Below are 8,941 nucleotides of genomic sequence, written 5' to 3' on the forward strand. Positions count from 1 at the left end.
CGAAAAGAGAGAGGAACTCCATTAGAATCTAGCACCTCAACTCCTCAAGAATCTAGGGTTCCATTGTTGCCATGCAATTTGCAACAGCTGGATTCTCTCTTCTTGCTATAGATGAGCTACCTTGTTAATATCCCAATGGCAGCACAAATGACGAATACAATTTTCTATAGTTGGCAAGAAATCCACATGCTTACTGGTCAAAATACATTAAGCAGACATTGAATTACTGAAACGTTGCAAGTTGGTGCTATGGCTTGGTTTTTAAAATGTTAGATATTTAACCACTGTTTTGGTTTCAACAAATTAGACAGGTCCGTTTTGCTAAATTGAAAAGTCATGCATCAGCTGCAGAATAGCTAGCGCTGTCACCCCACATCAAAGCCCTTGACCTGAGTTTGAAAAACTATGCTCCGTGAACATAAAGAAATTTTCCAGCCTTCGATATCTACAGTACTGGACGCTTTTGTTACAGTAATCAGTACAGGTGTGTGGGGGTTGGATTGGAGTTATCCTCGCATTCATTTTAGCGAAAGTATAGGGTCGGAGTCCTACTAATAAGTTTATCCTAGGGGGAGTTTTCGCCTCTCGAGCTTGAATCTCACCACATTCCATTCCTTGGTTTCTCGACTTCACTGAAACAGAAACAGAAACAGAAACTATTTTTGGCATTTCAACTCTCTCTGATTGGAGCATAACCACAAAAATGCAGTTCTGTGAATCTGTGATTCATCTCTATCTCTTATTGTGTGATTCAAGTTTCAACTCTATCCTCTTATTCCAACCGAAAGCCGGAGTGACTGTATTCAAAACTCTGATCTAGATTCTTAACCGTCAGTCTCAAATTTGTATGCCTCTTCATAACGACTCACAGGGAATAATCTTGATCGATCCTTTCCCCGCATCAGTTCAAATTAATAGGAAGAAGGTGATGTGTATATGCTGACATAGCTTCCATTAAAACTATAACTTTTTAACAGAAACTATTTTCTGTCATAGATGCTAATTGTCTAAAGTGCATACTGTTTGTCAGAACTCCTTACCTCATTCAGCACTCTAGATTGTCAGGGAAGTATATGTTTAATCATCTGTTGCAATTAAGCTTTTCCAGTGAGTTCCATGACCCCTTAGCTTCAGTCAACTAAATCCAGCTGCATCCAGGAAGCTTAGTTACACTATTATCCCGCATTGCCACCCGCACTTTCGCAGCCTCGTCCCAGTGCTCTCTTGATGCGTAGATATTGGAAAGAAGAATATAGTTCCCAGTGTTCTCAGGTTCCAGCTTCACTAGCTGCTCACAAACACTTTCTGCAATCTCAAGATTGCCATAAGTTCTGCACGCCGCAAGAAGTGCCCCCAATGCTCCAGGGTTAGGTCCCATCGGCATGTTCTTGATCATTTTGAGAGCTTCATCAAGTTTGCCAGCACGGCCAAGCATATCAACTATGCAACCATAATGATCAGCACCAGGAATGATCCCATATTCTTTTACCATGTTTTCCCAAAATCGTAAACCATCTTCAATAAGTCCTGTATGGGTGCATGCAGTCAATACCCCAACAAATGTAATGTAGTCCGGATCAATACCTTGTTCTTTCATTCTATGGAACACATTGAGAGCTTTTATCCCATGTCCATGAGAAGCAAGACCTATAATGAGTGCACTGTATGAAAAAACATCAGGGTTTGGAATCTCCTCAAATAAGCAGCAAGCTTCTTCCACGTTTCCACATTTAGCATGCATATTGAGCAACGCAGTAAGGACTTTCTCGTTTCGTTCAATACCTTCTCTATCCACATAAGATCCAATCCAATGCGCTAACTCTGCACCTCCTAGCTGCGCTGACGCAGAGATTACACTAGTCATTGTGACTGCATCTGGTTTCACTCCCACCTCTTCCATTCGACGGAAAAGCATCAATGCTTCGTTCGGGCGCCCATTCTGTGCATACCCAGTTATCATCGCCGTCCAAGAAACCAAATTCCTCTCAGGCATCGCATAAAAAATATCCCTAGCCAAATCCACAAACCCATTTTTGGTATACCCAACTAGTATCGTAGTCCAAGAAACTACATTCCTTACCGGCATCTTATCAAAAACACCTCTAGCCGAATCCAAATCTCCACCGTTAACATACCCAACGATCAACGCATTCCAGGATATCACATTCCTCATTGGCATTGCATTAAACACACGTAAAGCTCCACACATATCTTCACCAACTCTAGCATACGCACCTAAAAGAGCATTACAAGACACAACATCTCTAACAAACATTTCATCAAACACTTTTTTCGACCCACCTATAAAACTACACTTTCCATACATATCAATCAATGCATTCGAAACCGGTAAATATAACCCAAACCCAGTTTTAACAACACGTCCATGTATCTCACAGCCTTCATTAATCATCACAAGACTAGCACACGAGTTAATAACAAAAGGGTACGTATAATTATCAGGTTTGATTCCCACACGTGTCATTTTACAGTAAAGTGTAAGACAATGTATACAAAACAACGGGGTTTTAGAGAAAGCTTTTATAGTGTGGTTATAAAGGGAGAGAGTTGGGTTTGAGATGGATGAAAAGACACGTTGGGTGTAAGTAGAGATGGAAAATGAGGTGTAGAGTGAAACAAGTGTGGATGCTAAGGAGTTGTTTTGGTGAAGATGGGTTTTGAAGATGTGTGCATGGATTTGTTTGAGTTGGGGAAGTGATGTGCATGTTTTTAAAAGTGTAGCTGTTATGTCTACTTTGTTGTTCTTGTGGTGCTGCGTTTGCATTTTGCCTCTTTGGCATGGACTAGTTTTGAGAAGTCACTTGAGTTAAGAAAGGCGCTCAACATACTTTAAATTCGAGTATCGCCTAACTTAACTCACCAACACAACATCTACAACATCTACATCTGAGTGTGTGCCATATTTCATATCTTTTTCCTTTCTAGCGAAACTCATATCTTGTCATAACAACAAATTAGTTTTTCTTTATAAAGCTTTCTTCCAAGGATAAAACTTCACATCATATAATGTGTTGGAATCCTTATTTGTTATTATGTTTTTCATTTTATATTATATGTATGAAAATAATGAGATGTTGGAGGCGACCAAAGAACAATAATTATAACATTTTTTGAAGCGATATAGGAACACTTGGTCGTGATGGTAAGTGGAGGCAGTACTGGAAGAATATTACATCGTGAGTGGAAATTCGAGGGTGTTTATCAGAGGTGTTAAAGTTTGGTCCTTTACTCAAATTCCTTCATTTTATTTGTAACTTGACAAGTCGTTTTATTACCTTTACTCAAATTCCTTCATTTTATTTGTAACTTGACAAGGCGTTTTATTTGTAAATTTATCTTTGGGCGAAGTACTTACAAGTTTACAATCTTGCCAAGACACTTAATGCTGTAAAAAAAAAACTGGAATTAGAGACCAAAATCTAGAAGCACAAATTATATTGATCAAACATATAGAATTCAAAGTTAAATGAGACTATATATTATCAACAATAATCATGATCATATATCAAAGAAGTCATCAATTAACTCAATTACACTATTTCGTATACTATAATCACTAACCAAAATCCTATAACTTAACCAGACAAACTAATATAAATGATAGATAGCAGGGAGCAACACCAAGTGCATAAACACCCATAATTTTCGAACAGTGTTACACTTGAAGAACAAATTGTCAAGTATTAGAATTTTCATTGGTGTAAGTACCCTCTGTTCTCAAACATATCACTACAACACACGTGTCTACAATCCAGGTCGTATCTTCACAGCTCGTACATCACCAACTCGTACCACGCCACCAGGACGTGACAACGACCCAAACTCAGGTCGTCCCAAATATCAAGCATAGCCATATATGGAAGCAAATGATCCAACGCGATCCTGAAGCTCAGTCAACGCATCAATCAAGGATACATTTACTTTGTAACATCAGAAGTAATAACGAATCATCAAGATAACACAAAATATAGATCTACACTTGACAACAACATGGAGCAAATAAGAAAATTCAGCTCAAACATCTATAAGTAGAGAGAGATGAACTACGTAAGGCTTGATTCAAGTTGACCTGAGGAACTTGATACGTAGGCAACTCTTGTCCAAAGAAAGAGTGTAGCCATTCCCTACCAGACTCAACATCAAGTCGTAGACACAAAACCCACACCTCTATATTGGCACCGTCTGCCGGTTCGTTTCCATGAGAAAACACCCACACTATTTTCTCAAGCCCACGAAGCTGGATAGAAAACCACCATGGAAGCACAACTACAAGCTCTAATAGATCAAGTCAAGTTCCTCCACGAGTCATTCATCACGCTCCAGCAAGAGAACCAAGCTATGCGCGAGCAAACAACTTCCAACACCAACAACATATGACTCCAGATGCCATCGACAACAATGCGGTCATAGCCCTCACAACAACCACTAATCAACGCCTCGATGACCTCACCCAACGACTGGACAAAACAAGCAAAAAAGCCAGCGCAGCCTAGATCGTTCAGAAGATGCTCCAGTCATACAAAGCGTCACCATTCACCACAGAAGTCAGGGACAAGCAGCCTCCCACTGATTTTATCCAACCAAAGTTCCTGTTGTACGATGGTAGCTCGTGTCCAGGCTAACACATAGCTCGGTTCAGCCAAATCCTAGCGCTTTACAGCGTTCTAGACTATGACTACCTAAAGTGAGCCAGCTTGAAGGACGGAGCATTAAACTGGTTCTACACGCTCACTCTTGATTCAATCAACAACTTCGACAAGCTGTCCGAGACATTTGCAGCAGAGTTCGTCCACAACAGAAAGAAACAAGCCGACCTAGACTCCTTGTTATAGCTGAAGCAAGCACACAGCGAAACTATATGCGCTTTCCTAGGACGGTTCAAAAAGGAACTCCTATCAATGGAGCCAGGCCTCAAGGACAGCTTTACAACTTCTGTATTCACCAACGCTCTTCTAGACAACTCCGACCTAGCAGGGTCTCTCATGCACAACAAGCCAGAACGCTTAGACGACCTGTACCACAGAGTCGACAGGTACATGAAGTACGAAGAATAGATGGCCCAGTGCAAAGGGAAAGAAGTCCACACAATAAGCAACAAGCGGGGACCCAAAGAAAGCAACCAGTACTCGGGCAACAACAACAAGGGCAGCAACTCCCACAAGCCCTCGTACACCAAAAGAGAATTCTCCAACTTCTCCAGGACGCCAAACCATATCCTGAAGAAGATATATATAACACCTTACTTCAAGCCAAACATCAACAAGGTGATAGCAATACCAGGACGTCCATACTGCCACTTCCACAAACTCCACCACCATGACACCGATGAATATTAGAGCCTTAAGCACTACCTCCAAGACTTATTCAAAGAGGGAAAGTTGAAAGAGTTTCTACCAGAAGGCGACCTCAGGCATAAATTGAATGCCAACCGCAACAGAAGCAGGAGCCGTAGCCATGAACGACCTGCTCACAGAAGGAGCAAAAGCAGAACAGCTCGACGATCTAAATCTCTAGGAGACAACACTCTTCCGATCACGAGGAGGAAAAGGTAATCCACATGATTACAGACACTTCCAACAACGAGACCTTAGGTTGTGAAAAGTGCATGCGTGTAGGAGCACTGCAAGAAATCTATCACCTCTCCTACAAAGCTGAAGTAATCACTCATACTAGCTCTCAATCTACGACCTCCATATCATTTAACGAGGAAAATCTTGACAAGGTGTGCCTATCCCATAATGATGTCCTGGTAGTGCACGTCAAGATCAACGGATGGACAGTCAAACGGGTCCTAATCGATCCAGGCAGCTCCTATGACATCCTTTTCTACCAAACATACAAGGATATGCACCTGTCATACTCAGTGATGATAGAGTCAAATGCACCACTCTACGGGTTCAATGGAGACCGCACAGATGCCATTAGAGACGTTATCCTACTAGTCTCCATTGGAGAAAAAGCGGACATGGTCAAGACCTCAACACGCTTCAGTGTGATCGATGTCAAGTCGTCATACACTTCCATCTTAGGACGTAGGTGGATTCACAAGATCTAAGTAGTTCTATCAAGCTTACACCAAGTCTTGCGGTTCCCCAGACCTTGAGGCATTATGGAGCTCAGAAGCAACCAACTAGAAGCTCATCGATGCAATCAAGTCAGCATAACAACAACGACCAAAACTCAGGTCGTCCAAACCAAAGACATCCCAAAGCCGCAAGATCCTCAAGCTTCCAGCCTTCCAGCAGCAGCAACAAACAAGTTCAAGGAAAAACAAGCACAAATCGAACCTGGAGAAAAAGTCAATTTGGGCACAAATAATGACCCAAAATTTGTTTATGTAGGGGCTGATTTAGACCCTAAGCTCAAGGAGCAACTTGTCAATTTTCTATCTCTCAAAAAGATGTTTTTGTTTGGTCGTATATTGATATGCCAGGAATCGACTCTCAGGTCGCTTGCCACAAATCGAATGTAGATCCAACTGTAAAGCCTATCAAACAACGACCTAAGAAACTAGCACTCAAATTTCAAAAAGCCATCAATAAAGAGATAGAAAAGCTAAAAAACGTTAGATTCATCAGAGAAGTCGAGTACCCGACCTGGTTAGTTAACATTGTAGCCGTTCCTAAGAAAAATAGCCAGGTACGACTCTGTATAGATTTCACAAACGTCAACAAGTATTGCTCAAAGGATAGCTTCCCCCTACCAAGAATTGACATACTAGTAGATCAAACGTGTGGACATGAACTTCTATCATTTATGGACGCGTATAGTGGATACAATCAGATACCACTTGTAGAAGAAGACCAGGATAAAACGTCCTTCATAACCGAACAAGGAATGTTCTGCTACAACGTCCTACCATTAAGCTCAAAGAACACAGGTGCAACCTACCAAAGACTTGTCACAAAGATGTTCAAAGACTTGTTGGGTGACACTATAGAAGTCTACATAGACGATATGGTAATCAAAAGCGAAAAGGCTGACGATCACATTTCTCACTTGCAAAAAGCCTTTGAAAGATTGCGCCAAAACAAGATAAAACTCAACCCAGCAAATGTGTATTTGAGGTAGCCTCAGGGAAATTCTTAGGATACCTCATTTCACAAAGACGCATTGAAGCAAACCCAGAACAAATACAAGATCTCCTTGAAATGCCAGAACCAACTTCCAAGCAACAAATTCATAAGCTATCTGGCATGGTTTCAGCCCTCAACAGATTCATCTCATGTGCATATGACAAATGCAGACCGTTCCTGCAAATACTTAAAAAAGACGCAACATTCACATGGACGGACGAATGCCACAAAGCTTTCAACGACCTGAAGGCTTACCTATCAACTCCGCCCGTCCTGTCCAAACCAAATGAAAAAGAAACACTGGGGCTTTATCTTGCGACTACCAACTTTGCCATCAGCTCAGTCTTCTTTCGTGAAAGAGAGGGAATCGAAAAACCAGTCTATTTCACCAGCAAGACATTGGCAGATTCAGAAAAGCATTACTCGCAAATTGAGAAAATAATGTTATCTTTGTTATACTCTGCTCGCAAGTTTCGACCTTACTTCCAGGCTCATAGCATCAAGGTCATAATAGATGTACCCATCAAGCAGATTTTGAGTTCTAACAACAAAACAGCCCGCATGGCCAAATGGGCTGAAGAACTCGGAGAACATCACATCGAATTTTTTTCCTAGAACATCTCACAATGGTCAAATCGTTGCTAACTTCCCCATCGAAGATGTCAACTGGGAACCCAAGCCCATTACTTCAGTCCATCAAACAACCACCCCAGACATATGACACCTCTATGTAGATGGAGCGTGCAACAACAGCGATAGTGGACTGGGGGTTGTGTTAACTTCACCAGAAGGAACCCAACTACAAAAGTCAATCAAGATCGATTTCGCAATATCCAACAATGAAGCGGAATATAAAACATTAATCATTGGCCTCCGCATGACACAACAACTACAAGTCTGAAAGCTCAAAGCTTATAGTGACTCACAACTAATCGTCAAACAGATCACCAAAGAGTATGTGACAAACGGAGCAAACTTAGCCAAGTACACGTAGGTCGTCAATGATATCATCAGCTCGTTCACAACATTCTCTTTGGAACACATTCCCCGAGAGGATAACAGACATGAAGACAGCCTGACTTTCTTAGCCTCGAAAACCCAAGATGCATGTCCTAGCACAGTCTATATTGACATCTTAGAGAGGCTCACCTACCAACAAGAAAGCGTCAACAGCCTCACGGACTTTCAGCCCTCATCCAAAGAAGAGATCACTCAATTGTGGATAGGCCCATTCCTGAAATTTATCTTACATGGTGAGCTCCCAGCAGAGGCAAGAAATGCTCGTGCCATACAATTGTGAGCCCCAAGATACACCATGATCAACGAACGATTGTTCCGTAAATCTGCAGGAAAACCCCACCTAAGGTGTATAACTCCACGCTAAGGCCAACTCATCTTCGACGAAATTTACAAAGGCAAATGTGGCAACCATGCAGGAGCAAGATCTCTGTCCCATAAAGCAATTGCCCAAGGGTATTATCGGTCAGGCATGCACATCGAGGCAAAGAAGTATGTTCTCAAATGCCACCAATATCAAACATTTGGCCACAACTATCTAAGTCCAGCACGAGAGTTGATCAACATAGTCAACCCCTGGCCTTTCCATATGTGGGGGCTAGACATCATGGGACCATTTATCCCACAAAAGAAAACATGACTCAAATACGTCCTTGCAGCCATAGATTACTTCACCAAATGGGTTGAAGCAATACCACTCGTTCAAGTCAAGGAAGTCCACATCATCAACTTCATATGGACCAATATTATCACAAGATTTGGTCTACCTCACACCCTCATCATAGACAACGGAACCCAATTTGCTAGTACACAAGTCAAGGCATTTC

General features: G+C 41.7%; 1 pseudogene across 1 annotated transcript; it reads right to left on the minus strand.

Moving 5' to 3' along the window:
- Positions 1 to 29: 29 nt before the first annotated feature.
- Positions 30 to 2,910, minus strand: LOC147494069 (putative pentatricopeptide repeat-containing protein At5g37570 pseudogene; annotated as a pseudogene). The gene has a single exon (XR_015198867.1). The product of XR_015198867.1 is annotated as a putative pentatricopeptide repeat-containing protein At5g37570 pseudogene (transcript).
- Positions 2,911 to 8,941: the final 6,031 nt, after the last annotated feature.

Source organism: Coptis chinensis, chromosome 6 (assembly GCF_015680905.1).
Source record: "Coptis chinensis isolate HL-2020 chromosome 6, ASM1568090v1, whole genome shotgun sequence".
In the NCBI taxonomy this organism is placed as follows: Eukaryota; Viridiplantae; Streptophyta; class Magnoliopsida; order Ranunculales; family Ranunculaceae; genus Coptis; species Coptis chinensis.